The sequence below is a fragment of the Seriola lalandi genome, unplaced genomic scaffold, assembly GCF_002814215.2.
Source record: "Seriola lalandi dorsalis isolate HSWRI2012SDOR001 ecotype SW California unplaced genomic scaffold, Sedor1 jcf7180002054840, whole genome shotgun sequence".
Classification (NCBI taxonomy): domain Eukaryota; kingdom Metazoa; phylum Chordata; class Actinopteri; order Carangiformes; family Carangidae; genus Seriola; species Seriola lalandi.
The window spans coordinates 619,523-644,107 of NW_019525393.1; the positions used below are offsets into that span (position 1 = coordinate 619,523).

A 24,585-nucleotide genomic window follows, 5' to 3' on the forward strand; every position below is an offset into this window, starting at 1 on the left:
AAACTCTAAGCTTCAAAGCACTCAAAAACAATTATGAGAAACAAAATTCTGCACTCAGTATCTTAGTGCCATTTAAGCTGATTTACATGTGCTTCTGATTTTTAGTTTTGTCTCTGCAGTTAATAGAAAATAAAATAAACTACAGTCAGTGCAAACCAAGAAAACACTCATCTTTTTCAAAGCAAGAGGAATCCCTGTGAGTGCAAAGTTAATTACTGTCAATTCATCAGAAAAGTTTTTTCTCAAGATTGACTGGAGGCTTTGGTTATGTGTGTGTCAGTGTGCGCTCTCATTACAAGAGGTCATGCTAGCAGGTCCTGTATATACACGACACCACCTCTCTCCCTCCCTGCGTCCCTCTCTCTCTCCCTCCATCTCTCCCTCCCTGTCTCCCTCCCTCCCTTCATTTGTTCTAGGGACAGAGCCCTAGTGTGAAGCTTCTTGTTCTTGTACTTTCTGTGCTGTGGAGCTTTCCGGCCGTTCAGAATGAGTTCGCTTATGGCAAATGCACTGTCTGTGCGACTTGGAAAAGCCCGATTTGGCCTGCTGTCTGCTCCTGCTACAAGCTCTCTAGGTTATATATAGATTTACTCTTGGACAGGCCACCCTGCTACTACAACTATCATCAGCACCAAAAGGGATATCTGGGGAAACTGTACCTTGCGCCGCCACCACATTTTCCTCTCTCTGCTGTTTCACTGTAAGTAAATCCTTTTAAAACAATGGCATTTCTGTCGAATTGGAGAGATTGGGATTACTTAGGAGAAGTAAAACTACACTTGACATGTAGTGAACTACTTCGGGTTTTATAATCCTTTAGTTGGCACTTAATATTTCCTGTAACTACAATGGTAAGAGTCAATTTCAGTGTAGATCTCAGTGCATCAGACCGTTTGTAATGGGCTCAGTAATCAGCACTGCTCTAGACCGAGCTGTTGGAAAGAAACATGGTTGAATAGTGTATTAGTTCTATATTTGTTGTTCCAAGCAAAGAGAAGAGACGGACTTGTAAGTGAATTTGTGGCATTGTTTATAGAGGAGTAATGTTTCGATTGGAATGGTGTGGTCATTGTATGGCAGTAAAGATTAAGTCTTGACAAAGGCATCAAGTTTGCCCTCAGTTGCCTTTGTTTAAGGCACAACTGTACATTACTAACATGTTTCATTGAGACTATGATGTAACATAATCAAATTTATTTGATTTTAATTTTGGTTCCCATGTCTTTTTAGCACTTATTTTAACCCTTATTTGTGAAAAAGTTTATATTTTTTCCCATCACACCCTCCTTTCAATGTGTTTGAATAGGGAAATGCTACAGTTAGGTACATATTTGTGTGCAGGGAAAACATTTCTCTTACTCATCAGTTACAGAGGGAAGGGAGGGGGGTGGGGTTTGGGCGACAGTTATGCTTGCATTTGACAGAAGAACCAGACAGTAAGACATGGAAAGTTTAAGAAGTGAGTTTCTCATCCCTGAAAATGGAAATTCAGAGAGTAGGCAGACGTAAAAAAAGAAAAAAAAAAAAGAAGAGAGAAACAGGATGGTGGGAACATCTGGGGAAACATGACCAGTGCCAAACCCTGTGACAACATGAAGGGACTGGAAAGTCTCCTGAGACAGGCTTGAACACACACTCTCACACAGTCACACACATGTGCATACATGTCTAAATGCTCACTGGAGTTGGGTTATAGTATGCTCTTAACTATTACACTGGCTACACTGGAGTCTGTGGCCTATGGACATTTTAAATACTTAAAAATCTTTACCAGTACACAGGCAGGTTTCTTATTTTAGGATTCCTCCATCCTTTCATATTGACTTCCCTGAAGAATCAGTGATTAATGACAGAATTGTGGAGTATTAGGACTGAGAGAGCTCCAAAAGTGCAGCACCTAAGACACCCGAGGGATGGGGATGGAGGGCTGGGAGATGATGGGGTAAGGTGTGAGGTTGGGGTGAAAGAGAGCACTACTACCTTCTGGTGGACTGACAAGCTAGTTTTCATGACACCAATTACCTGCAGTGGAGAGTGTGTGCATGTGTGTAGAATTACCCTGAGTAAGTCATCCCCTCATCCTTTTCCGCCTGATGGAGCACTCCCACCTGGATTTTCCTTTCTGCATCTTTTCCTTCCTGTTTCTCCATTTTCACTCACCTTAACTCCCACCTTTTTCTCTGCTCTACTTCTTTTTTCTCTACCCGTCCTTTCCCAATGTGTAGGGGATTTAGTCATTCAGTCTACATATGAAATAACAAATACTACTCGTTGTTTGGATGTATCCATCAGTGGTCAGTGCACAAATCACTCAGTGGTGAAACATTTAGGAGACAGTCGTATCTAGATTTACTCATGTTTACCAGTTTCACTCTCTGGAACATTATTAGAAGAACTACAATACAAACAGTGTGTGTATACTTGTATACAGTATGTGTGTGTGTGTAGGTTTTGGGGATGATGCAAAACCTGCCTTGCATAAGGGGAATCAGTTGGAGCCAAGTAGAGGGTTTACTTCTTTAAGGCCAAGAATTTGGAAAAACCCACAGAATTCAAGTGCAACAGGCTGTTATCTTACCAATAAATACATCAAACCACAGACATGTCTTGCTCCTTGTATCACCAGGCAGTGTATAGACAATAATGGAAAAACACGGCTTGCCGTTTTCTTACACAAGTTTGAAGGAGTGAACGGAAAAATCCTGTCCGGTCAGTGGAAATAGCCCCTGAGAGGAAATAACTTGACCATGCTAATGCTGGGTCCAGAGACGAGTGTACCACGACCATTAAAGTGCCAGGAGAGAGATACAATCAACAAACCCACGCACTCAGTGCACGAAAGAACAGTGCGGGACGGAGCAGAGTGAGGAGCTACCTGCATGCCTGTGCTCACACAGAGTTGCTGTTCCACAGAAATAAAAGCACACAGATATTCCTTCCTACTAGCTGAGTTTGTTCCTGATGGGGCTGAGGGATTGGGTCTGTTCTAGGCAGAATATCTCTACAATGCCAAACCAGCAAACTTTTCCTAAAATAGCAGCTGCCCCAGTCCGCTGGCGTGCTTGGGGTTACTCAGTTCAGTCATTGGTCTTAGTTAATTAGCTTCTTGTAATGACTGCAGTTTGAAGGAGAAAGAGGAGATATGTAGAAAGAGTAGAAGATTGGTATGACCAAAATGCTGCACCCCACAGGTTTAAAGGGCTATTTGAGGATTAAGACTTGGTTTTAGGGTTAGGTTTTAAATGAGGCTTAGGTAATGGTTAGAGCACGGGTTGGGGTTAGGCATTCAGTTGTGATGGTAAAGGTTAGAGTAAAGGGCTAGGGAATGCATTGTGTCCATTATGGGTCTCCATGAATATAGTCAAAATGTGTGTCTTTGTCTGTGTCTGTTACACCCACTTTTAAAGCCGGTGTTTAAATGAATGTCTTCAATTGCTCTATTAGTTTGACTGCCCAGCTGTCTTACCTGGAAAACTGGTGATATTCTTTATAAATATAAAAACGTACCATCATATTAGACTTGATATTGTATGGCATTTTCATAATAGCAATATCATGATAAAGCTAAAATGTGTAAATGTTTCTAAATTACTTGTAACTTGTATCACTGTAGTATCAGAGTGAATAAGCAAATAATGCCAGTACCTGTTTGGATCCTGATCAACTGGTCAATTGTTTGGTCTGTAAAATGTCAGGAAATAGTGAAAAGAAATGTCCCTCTTTGTTTGCAAAAGTGAAATATTCATATTGCTTGTTTTGTCTGACATAGAATATACTGTATTCATATCTGACAAGGTGGAGCCAGTTCATTTTTGGCATTTGTCACTGATTAAAAAATTGTCAGTGATTTATTTTCTATCAGCCAGTTAATAAAGTAACTTCAGCTCTAATAGCCACATTATATTTTTCTTCTGAGCTTTTTAATTTTTTACTTTTTTTTTTTTTCCCCGCATCAGTACTGCATGTAAAGTGTGTTCAAGGGGACCACTTTCTTCTTGCCTTTGACAACAGCCTGAGGTCCAAACTGTTACTTGATAAGGACTAACCCTCCTTAAACAAATCTGATCAAACAGTCTAGTTATCTCAGGCTGTATCATCTTCCTGACCTGTAGGTTGTAATGCTAAACCCTCCTAGAATTAACACCCGACTTTTCTGCGTTTTCCACCATTTAGCCTTCCATCTTTGTTTCCTGACTTATGAGAACACTGCACTCTGGTTCAGTCAGAACAGCATCATAACGGTGAAATTTCTTGCTGACATCAGTTAGTTTCATCGGAAGTGCAGTTCTCAGTGACCTCGCTTGTAGGGTTAAAGTAAATTTGCGCAGTACTTTCACTTAGAATTGGGGAACTTTAAGTCACACTGTTGACCAGTTATAATGGTCTTGGCTGTAGGACTTGGTGAGGGGTTGACCTAACGTAACATAGTGTTGTGGGTGAGCCCAGTTCCAGCACATGCTCACGCAGCATACACTCGTTGTGCACAGGCACACAGAGAGGACCCGTAAAGTGACAGGGCCAGTAAAAACGTCATCCGCCATTGTCAGGATTTGTTCAGATGGCCAGTCAGACCGTGTGTGTGTGTGTGTGTGTGTGTGTGTGTGTGTGTGTGTGTGTGTGTGTGTGTGTGTGTGTGTGTGAGATCTTTGGATTACATTGGAAATACATTGCCGTTGGTAGTTTGGCTGCAGGACAGAGTTAAATCTAATCAGAATAAGCAATTCAATGCAAGATGATGTAAATAGGGATTACAAATTATTATTATTGTTACAACAATCCGGTCTTATCTCCTCATGGAATAATTTAATTCAAGACCCAAAAGACAATCTATCCCACAGTTTCATTGTGGGGTTCAGTGTGTTGGTGTGGTGGCAATAGACAAGGCATTCTAGTGCATTGTCTTTAGCAGCAACCAGTGGTACAGTAACATCCTTCAGTGCATACATGGAAAAGGGCCTTTCAGAGATATTGCAGGACCGTATTCCCAAATGCACCCAGCAACTAATTGGGACCTAACATCATTTGAATATTGAGTTTGAATGAATTGGGCCATGCCCCTGAGGAAAATTCTGCTTCACAAAAATAAATTCTGTAGTAACATTAAAACAAGTCAATAATGTGAAATTAATTAGTTTGCATTTTATAGATGCATTTGTTGGCTTTGTAAATTTATTGATTCAGTTATATCCAAATATAATAAGGTTTTGATGACAACGTGACACATTTATTCAGTCTGCGTTTGCTTCCCAAGCAAGTTCATCATCATTTGCCCATGAGCAGCTTATTCATGGTGCTGTATACTCTCTTCTAGTGATTCTGCCATGTCTGACACAAGGACATACATTTCCTACTGTGAGAGGTTTTCTTGGCAGACTGTTCTCTTCTAGCATCAAATTGCCAGGGCACCACATTGAAGTGCACTCTCTTTTTGGAGGAAAGAAAAAGAAGTGATTTTAATGGTCACGACTGAAACCGGGCCAATCGCACGTACTGATAATGTATTCCTCCTAATCTGACCCCTCCTCCAACTGTGCTGTGCACCTGTGGTCATAGCATTACCAAAAAAGAAAAGAAATTGCATTGTGCACTTGGGCCATGTGCATTTTACTGTGCTTTGCAGCATAGGCCATTAATACTTAGAAATAGCGTGTTCTTGATGTGCATGTGTGTTCACGAGAGAGAAAGAGAATCAGAGAGAGAGAGAGAGTTATGTATCACCCTATTCCGCTGCAGAGGTAATACTGGATGCCTGCCCAGTTTCTTCATGCACCATTGTTTAAACACTGTGGTGCAGCGGCTATAACTTCCACACACACCTACTCACTGGTAATCATATTTCTAAGAAGTTAAGAATACTGTTTTTCTCTCATACACTGACACTTTGTTTTGTTAATAAATGACACATTTGAGATGATTTATTTTTCAATGATGGTCCACTGTAATGTTATAGTGTTAACCGAGGAAAGTACCTGTGAGTATTACAATAATGCTAACAGGATTCCAGACCTCTTAATTACCAGCAACATCTCCGATTTAATCAAAATTACCCATTCAAATGGGTCTGGTGTTTTGCTCAAATGGCAGAGAAACAGTCTTTCAATGAGAGCTTTGTCAGCAGATTTAAGAATGTGGATGTCAACATAGCTAGCTAGCTGTTTAGCTACATCCATGAAAAACTACGATTTGAGTGTCAACTAAAAATTACATTGGTGGGATGGATACATCTCTCACTATACTATCTCTCACATATACTACACTACCCAAAACGAAGTCTGCTAACATGAACACAAGATATTGCCACCTTTTGGCAGTAATTGTTGCCCCATTCACAAGATTTTTGAGGGAACAGAGTCTTTGACCACAACAACTGTCTCATTTTCAAAACACATGATGCTACTCCAGTAACTTCTTTGTAGCTCCAGTGGTACTGTATGTACTGTATACAGCCAATAGAAACGGAAATACCTTCAGCCATTCATTATTTTATCCATCCTGGCTTACTATCCCTTGTTTGTCCTTTCACTTAATGATTCTTTCACCTCTGTAATCTCTCATTCATCAGTCCATTAGTCCATCCTCTCATCCATTTTTCTTTTTATCTTTATTATCATGCTCCATATCTTATGTTGTTTTCTTTGTTCACTCTATGTATGTTAGGATGTAATGTGGCATGCATAGCCTTTACAACCCCCTCCTCCATTTTCCCTCCTCTTTTATAGTCCTCCCTCTAAGTCTGTTTTTTTTTCAGCCTTCACTCTGTCATGTTATCTAAGCCTTGTTCTCATTCATCCATTCCTCCTTTTTTTTCTTATTTCTTAATGTTTCTCCCTCACAGTATTGCCCCATCACCCCCCCCCCATTTCCGTTTAGTCTTTGAACCTATTCTACTGCATACATCACCTAGAGCATACTGTAAGTGTGTATGATATGGAGTTAAAGATCAAACATAAGACATAAACACAAAGATGAATTGCATGTTCCTGAAATCAGACAGAAGGCACTGCCACACCTAATGTGATATATGATATATGATGTGGTGTGATGCAGTGCCTCAGTTGCACTGGAGTGTGAAGTGTGTGGAAACAATGAGCATCCTCTTATTAAAGTAATCCTTGGAAACATGCATCATACCCACAGTCAAGTAAGAAAAAATTATATAAATTTAATCTGTTTTTGTACAGATTTGGTGCCGGGGGGAATTTAGCTTAGCTCAAAGACGGGGGGGGGGGGGCTTTTTGGTTTTTTTTAGTTATAGCAGGTTAGTCACTAGTACACTCAGGCTGATTATCAGTACTACTAAGTGAAAGATAAACTGGCGAAGTAAACAATACAAACAGGAAGAAAAAGCAGATGACTTCTGAGTAAATGCTATGTAATTTTGATTTCATGGCTCCGGTGTGTGTGCCATTAATGTATATTTTACATGTTTTATATTTTACACTTTGTCTGGTAAATCCTGGAATGACTCATATTGACTTTCACTCAATCACGGTATCCTTACATAAGCTTTGAGACATTTGTTCTTGGTGGGAATAAAAAACAAACAAACCCTCCTTGGTTCTTATGGCGCTAGTAAAAGCACTGACAGGTGTTGCATTATCCTAGTTGGAGCAACGCACTGCAAGATGTGAGCAAAAGCAAACATGGTCCTTACATCCAGTATTTCGCAGGTTGGCTGTCTGCTTTGAAACTTCCTCCCTCCGGTGCTGCCACAGAATGGTGAATTCCTTTTGTCATCTTCAGTCGTCATCTTCAGATCATGTTGATGTTTATGCAGTGAAAAATTTGTTTTGCAAGGAATTAAAGAGTTTCTCTGGTTAGCGTCTCTAGTGAAATACCGGCCATCTTTCTTTTACCTTAACTCCCCCTCTGTAAGGGTAACATTTAACATATATAGAAAAGCTTATAGCCAAAGGCATGTTCAGACGGTAAGTCATTCATGTCTTATGTGAATACTACATACTACAAAGACCTTACATCTTATGTCATTCTCACACAAAAAGCTGTGAATGAAAAGTCTGGCTTGCTTTGGGCCAGACTTGAATCCAGCATCCAGTATGCTAAATGTGCCCCATATTTCCTGCACTGTACTTGCTAGGCTAAAGATAAATATAGGCATGATGTTAGAGGGTGGTGTGCATTCTTTTGAAGTATTGGCATTATGAGTAAGCGGCTCATTGAGGTATGATATGATGTGCTGATTTTATGAGGTCATGAAAGACGTGTCACGCTATGGGACACTCACTACATTTAAATAACTTATATCATTGATGGTGTTGTCTTCATTATGCTGAATTCAAACACTTTTGGGCCTTGACAAATACCTTTTTAAACCCAAGCAATACATTTTTAGATTAGACATGGAGTTTAGAGAAAGAAATTTTGTATGTGGCTCTACCAGTAAATTTCATAGATTTCATAAATCATCATAGTTCAGTTTTTCTCCCATGAAAGAACTCGCCAGTTTGTGTGTGTAGATATATAACAGTAAAATGAGCTATAAGAAGCTAAATACCCCTTTCACTAATAAATTCGCCTGACAGGTACATTTGGCAACGTTTAAAACTCAGTCATTACAGAAGTATCAGTATAACGCTATTAGGACCGTCTTGCCCTAACAAAAAGTACACGGTTTACCTGATTTTTGTGGTGGCTTTACTCTAGTTTCAGTGCTTAGTTGGATATTTAATAATACATTTTTTAATACAGAGAGTAACACACTGAACACAGAGAAGGCTGAGCTGCATGCTGACTTTTCATCAAAGAGATGAAACAACTTATGACACTCGGTTGCTTTCTTGGGATTATTCATATTCCCTGTTGAGAAGCGGGGGTTGTCATATATGTGTACTGTGTTTTTTGTCTCTGCGTGTCAGAGTTTAGCTGCCACATGGCAGTTTCTTCAGAGGTGTTTTGCCCCATGGTAATGGTTATGTTTTTCATTTTCCCTCTGATCTGCTTTTTTCTCAGTTCCATCTTTTAATGAAATTGCTCTGTTTTTTATTCCTCTTTCAGTTTTGTCAGTCTTTAGAGAACAACCCCATGTAAGATGATTTGCTGCTTTGCAGGTTCTGCAGTAGTTAAACTGTAACATCAAAGATGTGTTCATGTAGGAAGCTCTGTGTCAAGCTTTTTTTTTGAAGATTGTTTGAGCATTTTTGTTTAATTGGACGGCAAGCAGTAGTAATGGGAGAAGGAACAGTTTACTAGCTGGAATCATGCTGACAATGTTACAAGTACATGGCATGTGGCTTGGAAGCATGCCATTTGAGACATACTTCATACATTCATTATGAAGTCCCAGTATGTGTGTTTGAGGTTAAAATGAATTTCACGCAGCAGATAAATATGTGAATGTGACCACACAGGAGCCATTGCCAACAGTTAAAGTATCCCCAGAAGATAAATGAGAGTGTGTAATTCTGCATTGTGTGAAAATCAAAGTTGCTTTGGTTAGAAATGTAGTGCTGGCCTTGAAATCCAGTCCTAATAGCATCATTATAGATTCATCAGAGACATCAGTATCAGTTTATGCAAGCATCGTCCTGCTGCATCATCAGCCTTATCAAGGTTCAGATCTCAAAATCTTTTTCTCTTTCCTCTTCCCTCCTTTTCTCGTGCTTATCTCCTCATCTTTCTTTCTTTTTTCTTCTCTCCCTCTTTGTCGTCTTTTCTTTCTCACTTCCCCCTTCCTTCCTAATCTCCCCATGTCTTCTCACGTCCTGTACCACCTCCTCTTGCTTGTTCTTCTCTTTCTCCTTCTTCCCTCAGTTTGCTGCAGTGCATCACTAGCAGGCACATTAACATCCCATCTCCATTACCCAGCAACGTCCTGAGAGAGATTCTCTGCCTTCTACCACCTTCCTTGCTCTCTTATTCTTCCTTCCTGCCTGTACCTTTCCCACCTTCCTTTAATTTTATAGTATTTTGAGTTTTCATTGTTTGCGTATGTTCTGCCGTTCCACCCATCTGTCTTTTTTATAGTATTCATTCTTTTCATTATGCATGTGATCATCACCACCTCCTCTCCTCTCCTCTCCTCTCCTCTCCTCTCCTCTCTGTGATGAGCTGTGCTGTTCTGTTTCAAGGGAGTGGATGCCCTTGGTGTGACCGTGAGAGAGATGGGCTAAAGCTCTGCAGTAGCAAGCCAGCGAGTGAGTAAGCAAGTTGTTTTCACTGTGTATGTGTGTGAGTGTGTATATTCGGATAATAGGAGATGGAGGTTGAAAGAGGCACAGTCTGTGTGTGTGTGCGTGTGCGTGTGCGTGCGCGTGTGTCCGTCCGTTCTGGGTAGCACCAGTCTGTATTATTTGCGTAATGCAACTCAACCAGGCAGTTCTGGTTAACATGCAGCCCAGACTGTCTGTCCTCTGAAGCCAACCATTCCCAAAGCGGCCTTGTCTCTTCTCTTCCCTCCATCACTCTTCATCACACGCTTCCTGGTCACCTAATCTGACTCTCTTCTCCTCCCTTGAAGGGATTTAGAGGCTAATCTCGCTTCATTTGCTACATTTTGTCACATTTACTGACACTTTTCTTATGTCGCTCACGAACACAGCTTCACTTCATTGAGTCCATGTCCACTGGATTTAAGGACAGTTTTGAGTCATAAAGTAATAGTAGTATCAAAATTGCAGAATGTAGATGGGAAAGGATATTACAAGGACCTTTTTTTATTTTAAACTAGCAACTGTCAATGAAAAGGATAACATGTATTATATTAAGGTGTTATATCAGGGACAGTCCTCTTCAGCTGCTTTCTTTGGCCAGGAGTGTTCAAGTCTCATCCTGAGGACTTCCATTAGAATAGAAATGGCTAATGACAGAGTGATAAATTTTATTACTTAAAAGGATTGGGGCTCTTGTCTGATTACTTCCTTGGAGGTATAATTTAAGATTAGTCTCTCTCTCTCTTCTCCCCGTCTTTCCTTCTGTCTCTATCTGTCCTTTTCACTTGATTTCTCTCTCTCTCTTTCCCACTGTGTGTGTCACTCTGCTCTGTCCAGGACTGTCACAACAGAGTGATCATGAGGATTCTAAGGGTTCTACTTAAAAATGTATTATACTGCACATGAAAGCATTTAAAATTCATTGTTGTGTTATAAGGAGTTTAGCTAGATGGATTAGCATAGTCAAACTTGTTATTGTTTGAAATTAAGTGTTTGGTTTTTTTGTTCTTCATTAAACCGTAATATTGGTGGAAAAGTTTGGACACTGATGAACCCACTGTCAAAAGAAGCACTTTCTTTTGTAAGCAAATAGTGAAATTAAATGTAATTTATGCTTAGAAATTGTAATTGTCACTTCTAATCCTAATGCTCGCAATTCCTTTGTGTTAAACATAATGTTTATTAATTGTAGCAATACAGTTTTTTTAGTATTGTATCATGGATGAAAGTATAATTACAGAAAAGTAGCAGAATAATTTGAAAAGTTGATCTTCTTTTCTTTTGGAAATGGAATTTTGTAGAAAGTAAATCATGCTGATACCCGCAGGTATGTTTATATGCTTTGTTTTTATCCACCATAACAGCATTTTCCTGAGTTCTAAACATGCTTAATTGTGTCAGTGTAAAATATGTAAATAAGAAAACAAGGTCCAGTCATAGGAATTTTGTAATGTACCACTTTGTATTTCTATGTAATAAGTTTTCCTCTATCCTGTCTAAATGTTAGAGCACTTAACAGGAGGGAATGAAAATAGCTGTAATGCAAAAGGCTTATTTAGTCAAAAACAATACAGATTAAAGATGTTTTGTTCATGCTAGCTTAATAGCCCAATCTTTTTTAACAAGCACAGGATGTAGGCTAAGAGCTGCTTTGTGTGTGTGTTAGCGTGTGTGTGTGTGTGTGTGTTAGCGTGTGTGTGTGTGTTAGTGTGTGTGTGTATGTGTTAGCGCGTGTGTGTGTGTGTGTGTGTGTGTTAGCGCATGTGTGTGTGTAGGGTTGTACTCTCTGTAGCCTATGTAAGCTAGCATTATTCTCAGTGCCAGGCAGATCAGTTGCATAGCAACAAGAACTTTTTGAGGGCAGGAAATCTTTTAGCAGTGGAATGTGTCAAGCACAAGAACAGTACTAGAGGAAAGAGAAAGATACATACTGTACATAGCCCAAATTCCCATATTCATGTAATTGCAATTATTACTGGTAATAATCTCTGGACATAAACTATAATACAGCAGATGGTCTTTTTTGAGTACAACTGTGACATACTCTGCATTTGGTTTTTCACTGTACTAAATATCTAAGTGCCAGATAAACATTTGTGACATCCTCAAGATCTCCCAAACTCTAGCAGATGTAAGAAGACCCATGCAGTCAGTATTGCATCAACTTTTGTTTGAAAAATCACAGTTTCTGCACTAGAAATTTATATAGAAAGTAACAGCAGCTTTATTCATTCAACACGGCTGAATGAAGCAATCGCAGTAACTGATGGGAGTGTTTGGAATATTTGGTCTCGGTTTGTCTCTTAGCATATAAGGAGACCTTCTTAGCATGCAGAAAGTCAGTCTAATCAGGCACTGTACTGTACACTTTCTTCTTGCAAACAGTTTCCTAAATGCTTGGAGGAACATAGGTACTTAACTTTAACAAAAGCCATTTAAAGAGAGACACACACAGACTAGCTCAAATGTTGTTGAATTTACAGCAACAGAAGTCACACAAATAATGTATTAGATATCATACTTCAAAATATGCATGTGCACGTATACGTGGTGTGTGATCACACACTTACAGGCTGCATTAAAGTGATGTTCTGTACTGTAAGGCTGCAGAAGTGACTGCGGTGAGAAGTGGTATTAATGACTCTGTAGAGTGCTTACCCAGCACCTGCCTGTGTGTGTGTGTGTGTGTGTGTGTGTGTGTGTGTGTGTGTGTGTGTGTGTGTGTGTGTGTGTGTGCACGTGCACTCTGAATGGTGCCAGAGGTCAAAGCAGAATCTAGTTAAACTACTTCTTGCTTCTTGCTGGAGATTACCTTCCTCCTTCCCACTATATATCCACCTCTTATTCTCACCTCTTTACTGTAGTCTACTCAGACACTATCCTGTGTTTCATTAGCATGGTTAATGCTTGGGGCCTTTTGTAGGGTGTGAAAAGAAAACCCATTTTGCATATCTCTGTGTTTCCCCTACCATTGCCTGAAGGGGAGGGGGCACCCCCACCCACCCCCACCCCACCAAGAGACAGAAGAAAATAACCTTTTTTATTTACATTATTTACCTATTTTATGTGTAGTCGTTTCATTTCGACTCAGTGTGAGAGTCTCTAGTGTTTTTCTGTCACTTATGGTCGCTTGTCCCTCCTCTCCTCTGCTTCATGTATCACCGTGTGTGTGTCTTAGCCTCTCCCCACACACATGGAGCAGAGGAGAGACCGGCTGACAACTCGTTACGTTAAGTGCAATAAAAGCTTTCCAACAAGTGTTATAAATCCCTCTAAAACCGAAGATAGACAGACATCGCCCCCCAAACATCCTAAAATCAGGCGAAAATATCAGTGTTTTTTTTTTTTGTTTTTTTTAGATGCAAGCAATCTGGTGACAATGGTGAGGATGCTTGCCCTGCTGCTGATGGCAGGGAAGCTATTCCTGAGAGCTCTAGCAGCTCTCTTGCTGTTACAGCTACAAAGATAAGCCGACGGCCCCAAAGCAGTCAACCTAGGGGAAACAGTGTTACACACGTCATGCTATCTAAAATCACACACAGGGGTGATATTGTGTCATCTTTGTTTGGTTCAGTGTAAACAAGCAAAGGCGGCATAACAAGGGATTTACTCAACGGCAATATAGTGGGATCTGTCATTCTCAATATTTTGGATGCTGCTGATCACACAAATACAGTTTGTAAATCAGGGTAAGTGGAATAGAGTGTACTCAATTTTGAGTTACTTATCTCACTCGATATTTTACCCTGTATCAATTTTTATTTTGAAACATATAGTTATATAGTATTATAATTTGTTAATTTCAGAAACACAAAGCTTAAACACCACAATGTATGTATTATTGTCACTACAGTACATCTCATACAAGTCGGACAGCTCCGCACACTACATCCTCTAAAATGATCATACAGTTGAATCAACAACTGTCTGAAACTATTTTATTACAAACTGAACATTATAACCTTTGTGAAGGAGGATTTAGTGCAGGACTGTTGTATTAGACTGGATAAGTTTTAGCTAGATGTTCCTAATAAATTGCCAACTGAGTGTATATTAGTAATTATCAGTTGTATGCACATCCTGCAGAGTGCCTGACTGGAATAAATTGGTTGCTCTCGATGCTGTCCTCATCATCATTATCACCAACATGTTTCCCCTTCCCCTGACTTACTTTGTACTAGTAATTTTAATTCTACTTGATTAAATGATCTTTTAAGTAACAATAGTGAGTGGCTGTTCAGGTGTAAGTGTAGTGCCTCATTTCCGGTTGTTGGAGCTTCTGTTACTGGTAGCGTTCATTGCTTCTCTATTTTAACACAGTTAACGTTGCTGTTTTCTTCATCACAATGACTAACTACCCGCTGTACATTTAAACAACGCCTAGCTCTGCTCAAGCACTCAAAGCTCTCTGCTCCTTTTAGTCACTTTCACTAACTCAGCAGTAGATTACATGCTATTCAGATCTGCCAGTTACTTTAGCTTAGCAGTTAGCGATGGCTTCTCTCTCTCACTCTCCTGCTCTCTCTTGCTTGGTGTGTCTTGGGTCAAGAAATGAACTTGTTCATCAGAGTGTGGTGTTTTGTTGTAACTTCAGTGTAGGGGATTGTGATGTTTTTTACAACTTCAGCAATGTCTGCTGTCTTATCTTAAACACACAGCTCTGCATGCTGACTGGAGCTGCGCTAGTCTGTACCCGTCTGCCTTCAGTTGATAGGCTATTACTCGTGATGTGTAGCCAATCAGATGGTGCTGTGGGCGGGACACTGCTCCAGACCACAGAATGGTGACTACAGACAGAGACAGATAGCTGCATGAGAGCTAAAGTAGAACATTTTAAAATGTATTTATTTTACATTTTATTGCATCCGATAATCATCCAGGCCGATAATCGGTTGATCGCTAGCACATATTTTGTCATTTGTCTTGTCTTTGATTTTATTTATGATTTATTCTACAATTCAAGACACCCTTAACCATTTGGAAGGCTAATAGGCAGAAAGATTTGACTAACACACAGATGGTCGCTGAGTGTAAGGTTATATTGGCTCTGGCACAGTGATGAACAGCAACCAATAGACTAATAGACAATACTGTAGGCATCAGACAAGCATTGGGCGTGTTGGACTTGTCTTCTCCATGCAGACAGATAAGCTGTCTCTAGCTTCTTTTTCATTCAAGGTAAGAGACGATCTGTAGAGGACATGGCTGCCTCTCTGTCAGCACTCTTCTCTTCTCTTCTTTTCGCTTGTCTTCTCTTCTTTCCTTCCTCCTCTTCCTCTCTGTCTCTGCTGTCCTGTCCCTATGCTGGCAATCGTTCAGTGTAACTTGGCTCTGATTAATTGGCTGCTTAAAAAAAAAAAAAACACGATCCTTGAAAAGTTCCTCTTACTTTAAAGCAGCTAATTTTAGATGGCGTTTGAAGTGTGAAAGTGCATTAGTGTTTATTCGTGGAGAGTGAACACAGTGAGTTCTCCTGTTAATTGTATTGGACAGCAAGGTTGAGGCAATTCCAAATTGTTGTACTCTGCTTGTACTGAACAGACTCTTTCAAACCTCCTCACTGTCATCTGTGTGCAGCATTAGGACACTCTAGAGATGCTGTTCCCTATTTAAACAAACCCCAACCACTCTGGTGTCAGTTAAACAAGGGCTTCTGACGCATTCAGAATCATATTCAAAACACATTAACTCATAAATAAAGCATGTGTTTACTCAAAACAATTGTCTGCCATTGGCCTGGTTCCCAACACGGGGGATAAAGTCGTCGTTTTCACAGATGACAAAATTAAAACAAACTTTATCTCAGTAGTTGAGACTGAAGTCATACTAGCGACTCTGAGGCTGCTCTTTGTGAGGCTTTGAGCTAAATGATAGCAGCAGCATGCTAACATGCTCACAGTGATAATGCTGATGTTAACCAGGTATAATGTTCACTATGTTCATCATCTTAAAAAGCATGTATGTCAGCATATTTACATTCATTAATTAGCATTAAACACATGATACACCAGATTTGCATGTATTTGTTGTTTTAGTTAGTTATTATTGGACAGTTAAAAAGTTTCACCCGACAATGGTGATAGATAAAAAATAAAGGAATCACCAAAGGTCCATGAGTATTCGTAGTAGTAGCAGCAGTCAGGAATACATTGTGTGGGAGCCAAGGGGGCCCCTGCATAATGTAATATATGTATCTAGTAAATGTAGGTGTGATTTGTCCCTGGATGGAAGTGAAAACTATGACCTGCTGGTGATACTACATGATAAGTCGAAAGATTGTCGAAGTCAGTGGGATACATCCTCTGGACACTACGGATATCTGAGACAAATTTCATAGCAGTGAATCTCAAAGTTTTTACCCTTGGATCAGGTGTCAGATTTGGTTTAACGACAAAAGCAATATTCAACAGATGCAATGGAAACAAGCTTAGCGAATTGATGCACAAGAAGCATTTGACTTAAAAGTCCACTGAAGAGACTGAAAATCATAGCAGACAAAACAATCAGATATCTGGGGAGTGTTAGAGACTGTCCATTCCTTAAATTAGTAGATGAAACAAACATAAACTCCATTATTTCCATCATGTTTTTTGTAAAGTTTTTTACCGTTTGAAGTTTGATTGGTGCTTTTTAATTACACCATCATGTTGCACCCTCTTCTTTTACAAAGGTTTAATAGCACTTGACTGGACAATTAATGCCTCCATCTGTTGATGAACCAGCTCCAAATATTCACATAACAGCAGTGGATGGAAATATGCAGTAATTCGCTTTTCTTTTTTTCTTTGCAGAATTTCTTAAATTTGGGTTAAAATTTGTGCAGCATTTGGATGGAAACCCCGTGCCATGGTTGTGGGGATTGAGCCTTGGTTGACAGCTGGAGGATGGTATAGCATTCGCCATAGGGGGGAAAGATGAAGGTGTGGCTCTTTATAGTATATTGTGTAGGTGGAGAGTTTCAAATCTTTGAAAGCATACTGGGGGTCTGGGGTTTGTCTTTCCTATGATAAAGTGACTTTAGAATTTGCTCTGCCTTGTATTTGCTTATTGGATGTTCCTTGCCTCCAGCTAAACTGACAGCCCTTTGTAACAATATTGACTGTTAATCATAGTGTGTTCTGAGTCCATTCATTTCCCCCCTCTGCCACTGGCTCCGAAAACCTGTACAGACCTCACCCGAACAGAGCTGTTTTGCATAGCTGCTTTGCATTACCTTTAACCTGACGCCTTTAAACAAAGGGTTTGCTGTTTATATTTCAAGAAAAGCAGCATGAAGGTTATTCCTAGAAGCCCTAAGGCAGAATTGCCGTTACTTAGCAAATAGTCTTATGAGAGTGTTGATATCCTTATCTGACCCTTTGGTTTTAATATGAATTTAACAAAGAAATTATGTAATTACTCTTTTTATAGAAAGTAATGTACAAAAGCACCGCAACAAAAAAGTATTAAAACCCTTGTACATGTCCAGTCTTGCTGGCAAGACTATTGTATTCATCTGAGAATGAACTGTATTCAATCACAATTGGCTGTATCTATTCATATGCATGTTCCAGTCTTTTTATAAACTATCTGGAATTGTCCAGCTTACAGGCATGCAAGAGTGATTAATCCTCTGCTACAGTTTAATCCTTACACCTCACCTCAACCAGGCATTAATTTCCCCTGGAAATGGGGGAATAAGAACTGAATATATGGCTATTTAGGAGGGAGTGTATGTGTCGAGAGAGAGGGGGAGAGGGACAGTGAGAGGGTGAGGGAGAGGAGATAAATTAAGAAAGAAAAAAAATGAGGAAGCTAGGGTAGATTAATGGCTTTGGACACCCAGCTTTTCTCGTCTGTACCTCACTGAATCAGGAGCGGACAGCTTTGTTAGATTATCAGTACAACAATGTGTAGCGCTGCTCCCAGGGGTCAGCCAATGAGGAACAATGACCATCACCAGCAAGGTGATGGCTTTCCCCTGCAAGAATTGGGGGGCTGTAATTAGACTTCCATCTAAACCTGCTGTGTTGTAGGGATGGATTGGAAAAATAAAATTACAACCTTCCTTTTTCTTATCTAGTGGATCTCCACTCCATCATGATTAGAATAGTAACGACTCTATTTTGCAATGACTGAACATTTAAAGAAAATTATTATTCCTCAAGTATCTAGCAATTACACACAACCAGTCCAAAAACTGGGAAAAGAAATGTGTGGTTTTTTGGTCAATCTCTTTTTTTCACACTTTTTGAATTTGTGTAAGCAGCTGGCTAATCCAGTCACCACTTCTATGTGCAACCAAGAGTTAACTGTGTTCTTTGTTGAAAGTCAATTACCAACATGGGGAGGAGGAAAAAGCCCTGTTTGACGTGCATGTCTCAACAGTGAGCCCCAGTTCTCCACCCACAGCTACAATTACTCTTTACCAGACTCTTAACAACCTTCTGAAATCTCTGTTTTCACTTGTTGTTAGGTGTTAAGAATGGCCTGTGTGGTCATTCATTAATGTTTCAGCACCACCAGAAATGCTGAGTCATCAACTTCTTATTGCAGTTTCTGCACTGCCATTCAGCCTGTGAAATATTTGTTCAGATTTAAGATTATTTCTGCCGATATAAAAGAAAAATTATAAAGTACCTTCTCTGAATCCAGTCAAGTAAGAATTAGGTCATTATTGTGTTTATATAGGTACTTTAGCCTTGTGGATTTTGGCTGTCAGATACCCAGGACTATAGGACTGGGTATTGCCACTAATTTCCCAATTCGATTATATTTGATTCAGTACTGATTTGGTTAGCGATATTTCAGTTACAATAGCAATAGTTTTTTTGGAAATGAAAGAGAATCTCAGGGAACTAATGATGTAAATTGTACAAGGAACCCTTTAACCTTGTACATCATTAAAGTATCCTTAGCCTAGGAAAGTGTTCAAATCATGTTATCCAAGTGGCTTTAAAATACACAGTTTGTTAAAACCATTTGTATGATCTATGAATACAAGTCTATTGACATAGAAATATTTAGTGATTAATGCATTAGGGAGCTTAACTTTTTTTGGATGCTGCCACTGCCACGGGAAAGAGCAAATAGAAACACGACAAGGAGAGGGATGGTATGACAACAGTCCCATGGGACTCAAAGCCGGGATGTTATGCTCACACAACAAGTTGCACACTGCTTGCCCAGATGAACAGACAATTTTTAACATGTATAATTCTGACAAAACTCCTATATTTGACACCAAGGGTACACCCTCAGTTGAAAAAGCTAGAGTGAGTGTTTGCTGCTGTTTTATGTTCTGCCCACACTATCTGTCATTGTGTAATGTCCCCTTCTCCTTTGCCTACCCTTGCCTCTCGGTTTGGTATGCATGAAGCTTCGCTAAGGAGAATTTGACTGAGTTCAACCCTATCTGTCGGACGATGTCTCCCTGTCTCTTGGCTCTGTGTGTTGGTGTGTGTACGTGGGAGTAGGTGTCATAGTTTTTGTGCGCCTCATGGGCTTGTATGTGTGTGTGTGTTTCCATTAGTCTTATGGCTTATGGCTGTCCTTGGGGAGTTAGATGGAGCTCTCCATCACTATTGGAACAAGGACTGAGAGGAGAGAAAAGAGACACAGAAGTGTAGAGAGAGGTAGAAGAGAGGAAAATAGGATGGGATGATGAGGCTCTCATAGTACTGTATTGCCTGCCATGCTGGTTGTGATTGTATGAGTCACAGATTACTGCCCACATATTAAATACCCAGATTGATTTTGTTTTCAACAATGGGGAAACACATTATGGGATGGTGCTCTCAGTATTTGCCAAAAGGTTTAGCATATTTTATGCTAAAACTAAAAATGTAAGTGATTAACAGGATTTCGATTGATAGCTGTAGAGATAATTGATTAATCATTTAAACTTTTCAAGCCAAAATGGAAAATATTGTGTTTTTGTTTGTCTTATATGATTTTTAGAATTATTTTCTCACAAATTTTTGCTCAAATGACAAATCAGTTAATCAAGAGACCAGTTGGTAGATTAATCAGTTGTGAAAATAAACATTTAGTTGCAGCCCTAATGTGGAAGTGGATTGGTGGTGCTTAAGTAGAGCATGATGGTGCAGCACCATGGGGAAAGCCGTCTATAGTAAATTAAATGTGGTCTTTGATGAAAAGTAAATATGTATAGGCTATTTATCTTTTTTTATTTTTTTTTTATTTTTTTTATTTTTATTTTGAATATAGCTCATCAAAAGGCATCACGGATGACGGCTGATTGTGGAGCACAAATCAGACTAATGTCATCATGCAGGATGGAGAATGGCTGTGAAAAATATGATTGGATTAGTGATTTACATAGAGGAGATGAAATAAATCACATAGAGAATTTGCATCCTGATCTTTAGGTAGTGTGGCTTCTTGGTGAAGATAAGGAGCAGCTTTATGTTTTGAGGGAGCGTACTTTACAATTGTATAAATCATGCTGAACAGCAGATACGATTTTTGATTCCTACTGTATCATTCAAATGAATTGTGCTCTATTTGAAAAAAAGACTTTCAGATTGTCATTTTCTTTTAAACACTCCTGTATTACAGGCCTGTTTAACAGATTGGAGATAAATGTATGTTCTTCAGGGCTCTTGCACACTCATGTATCGGTCACTAGTATGGCATTTGTCCTGATTTATGAAACATATCAAAAGTAATGTGAAAGAAATGACCTCATGTTGCAATTATAGCTTGCATCTTGGAGTTTTGGTGAAACAGGTTTTGGACTCTTAACACATGGGCGTAGAATTGGGACTGGGCTTTCACTCTTCATAACTGTCTGAGACTATTGCTGCAAGGAAGTGCAGACATGCAGCGTGTGAGTAATAAATTAGATTAGACAGAGTGTGTGCGATGGTGACCTCTCATAGAGAAAGGTTAGAGACCTTTGGGAGTCATCTCATTAACTACATGCTTGTGTGTGTGCACAGACACAGTGCATGGTCTTATTTTACTACAGCACTCAGGAGATGGCCTAAAGCTTCCGCAATTAATAAGGCTAATGGTTATTGGCTGGTAGCTAGTGACCAGGATATGAGATGTCTGATTGACCTGAGGTAAACATGGCACTTTATGGGTTAACAGATCCCTTCTGGATGGAAATGGAGCTTTTATGGGAGGGAGCAAAGAGGCCATTTATAACGAGAAGGACAAAGAGGATGAGGAGCGTTATACTAATGTGTCTAATAGGCTTCTTGAATGACTGTCATTTAATTAAGATGGATGGTATGAATTTCTCTTAAGTTAAACGTGTGTGTGTGTGTGTGTCTGTGTGTGTGTGTGTGTGTGTTTTCTGTAGTGCGTAGACATGCCCGCAGCATCTATTTAAAACTGGTCTACCTGCAGGATTTACATGAGGAGAAGTTGACTTTCCTATTAATGAAACAAGTGCTTTAGTTTCCACTAAAAAAAGGGAGGTGTGACATTGTACTTTTCAACGAGAAGGCTGTACAGCAGCATCTCTCTAAACATCTGAGTTGAAAACTACCTCTTTTTTTAAAACCACAAGTTTTCAGGTGAACTCAAAGAGGAAATCCAAATGAGGGGAATCTCATGATGTTTAAAGATTTATGTGGGTGGAGCAAGACAGTGAGAATTCGTATGGGTGGTCTTGGCTGTAAGGATTGGTACTTCCAGCTCTGGCTGCCTATGATAATATTGTTCCCTCTTGCTCTTTCTCCCAGGATTTGGTGCACTGCAGCCCTGAAATCTCTGACATGCTGCATTGATATTCAGGGCCTGTTTCTGATCCCCATCACTGCTCCCCCCTCTCTCTCTCTCTCCCCCTCTCTCTCTCCCTCTCTCTCTCTCTATGATTCCCTTCTTCACAAAGTCTCTCTCTTTCCATGCCCTGGTCAAGATAGATGGTCCTAGCAGTTGTTCTTTATCACTTATATGGTCCACACACACACACACACACTGTTGTCTCCAGTCTGCTGAGACATGACAATTTCCAATCCATCCATCCATCCATCCATCCATCATACACATATGTACATATATACATACATACATACATACATACATACATACATAGGCTTCTATACTAAACAAAAGCTTTGCATACAAACCAATGTACTCAAACTTTGTACAGAGTTATCCAGTTATAATAATGTAGGTGTACTTCAGGCTTGCCAAACAGCTGCATTTCTGTTCTGTTTTATTCTATCCCGCCTGCCTTAAACTGCATTGCTGCAGCTTCTGTGGCAGCTGTGCTTTGGTCATGTTACTGTCAAGCTGTTGCTTTGATGAATAATCTCCTTTTTGTCCAGCTTCCCTAAATTGATCCTGATTTGAATTTTTAACAAAACAGATTAGCTCAGGGATGTGTATAGTGTCCCTAATGAGGCCAATTCACCTGCATACTATTATAATACAATATGGACAGTATACAGTATTTAACTCTTTGCAAACATCCAAAAAGCAGAGTAGGGAATTCTGGCTTCATCTACTTCTAAGGGGAGGGGAAAAAGCCTGAAGAGGTAAAAAGCAACTTTATTGTCAGATCAACACATTTTAGCTTGTGGTATATACTGCAAGCATTGCTGGAGTTTTTACCTCTTCCAACATCAGAAGAACACTATCAAAAGCAGGGAAGCTTTCAACAATTATTAATTAACAACTCTAATCAGTCGTTTGTGCAAGTTTCGAAGACATGGTGTCTCAGATCAATGCCAGCAGTAGTTAAGGCTTGCTAAGCAAGCAAAGCAAGCCTGGTATTGTAGCTTGACATTCACCATGACAGAATCCAGTCTTTCTTTGAACATGCTTCTCTTTGTTGCAAACATTGTGCTGAATGCTTCATTTTCCGACACAAAACTTGCCAAATACCGAAGATAAGGATGCACTCCTTCCCAAGAGGAACAATTGGGTGGCAGTTGTGCTACTGTACAGCATGCGGTAAAAACGGGTACCTCTATAATACTGTAGGTATGTCAGTACATGCTGTGTATTGTATCAGCTGTCCCAGCCCAGCCTGGATGTCCCAAGCTCAACTCTGTTTAACGGGTATTCATCTTAGTGGGAATAACCTAAAATGGGGGAATGCTGCTAGTGATGCTGTCCAGCATCTAATATTTACATAATACACCTGCGAGACAGGATGAGAGCAAGAGTGTTACACAGTGAGAGAAAGACAAAGAAAAAAAACTGACAAAACAGAGAGAAAAAAACAGACAGACAAATAATAGAGAGAGGGAGAAAGAGAGAGAGTTGTGACAGGATGAGATGTGGGATAGTGACGTGACGGCAACGTGACGCAAAGCTGTTATCCTCTCCTGGCGTTGCTGGCTTGCTGGATAGCCAGATGACTGGCAGGGGCAGAACAGGTGTGTAGGTGTGTGTCAGTGTAGGATGAGCCAGACATACAGACACACACGCAAAAGCATTATGTCCTGCAGCCATTATGTCCACTGGGGTGAGCTCTATGCAAGGTTGTGTGTGTTGTATGGGAATCCCGATCTGCAGAAGACAAGAAAGACTGACAAGAATGCATGTCCTTGAAAGTTACCCTCCCCTCCTCTTTTTCCCTCTCTGGTTTTCACACATGCACTTGCTCCTTCTTAACCTCTACATCCTTCATTCTTGTTTCTGTCTTTGCTGCCCCCCCGGTCCAGTCACTCTTTTATTTCTGACCTCCCTTCTAGCCCCCTCTCTCTTGCTCTGGTGCTTCCCTTTCTCTCATCCTCTTCTACATAATCGATCTATTCCCTCTGTCTCCTTTTTTTCTCCCTGCGCTTTTTTCTCCATCTCCTTTCCTTCTACACTCATTTCTGAAATGAGGTTGCAAGCGTGTCTGCAGTGGACCTTCTGCTCTGCTCTGGGGGCAGACTGTCAAAGACAGGGAGTAAGAGGGAGCTACAGAGAAAGAGAGATGTAGACAAGGATTGACTGCCACATCTGTTCCCATCTTCTTCCACCCTTCCCTCTCTCTCTATCCTCATCAATTCATCTTTCCAGCTATCTATAGTGATCCCTCTATCCAGTCTTGTCAAGTGAAGAACAGCCTCTCTGCTTTGCAGCACTGTTCACACACACACACACACACACACACACACATACTTGTACTTCTATCTTAGCGTGGACAATCATTGACATAATGCATTCCCTAGCCCCTTACCATAACTGTAACCATCACAACTAAATGCCGAATCCCAACCCTTACTCTAACCTACCTGAACCTAAACCAAATTCTAGCCTGAACCTTGAAACCAAGTCTTAACCCTCAAACCAAGCCCTTTAAGATCAGCCAAAATGTCCTCACCCCCCCAAAATGTCCTCACTCTGTAAGGTCTATAACTCAAACTGGTCCTCACAAAGATAGAAGCACAAGTACTCTCTCTCTCTCTCTCTCTCTCTCTCTCTCTCTCTCTCTCTCTCTCTCTCTCACACACACACACACACA

General features: G+C 40.1%; 1 protein-coding gene across 1 annotated transcript in view; it reads left to right on the forward strand.

Moving 5' to 3' along the window:
* The first annotated feature begins 488 nt into the window (after positions 1-488).
* Positions 489-24,585, forward strand: part of atp2b2 (ATPase plasma membrane Ca2+ transporting 2) — a 112,581-nt gene continuing 88,484 nt past the window's right edge. The window contains exon 1 of the mRNA XM_087179442.1: positions 489-700. The gene's annotated coding sequence lies outside the window, so the exon portion shown is untranslated. The remainder of the gene's footprint in view (positions 701-24,585) is intronic.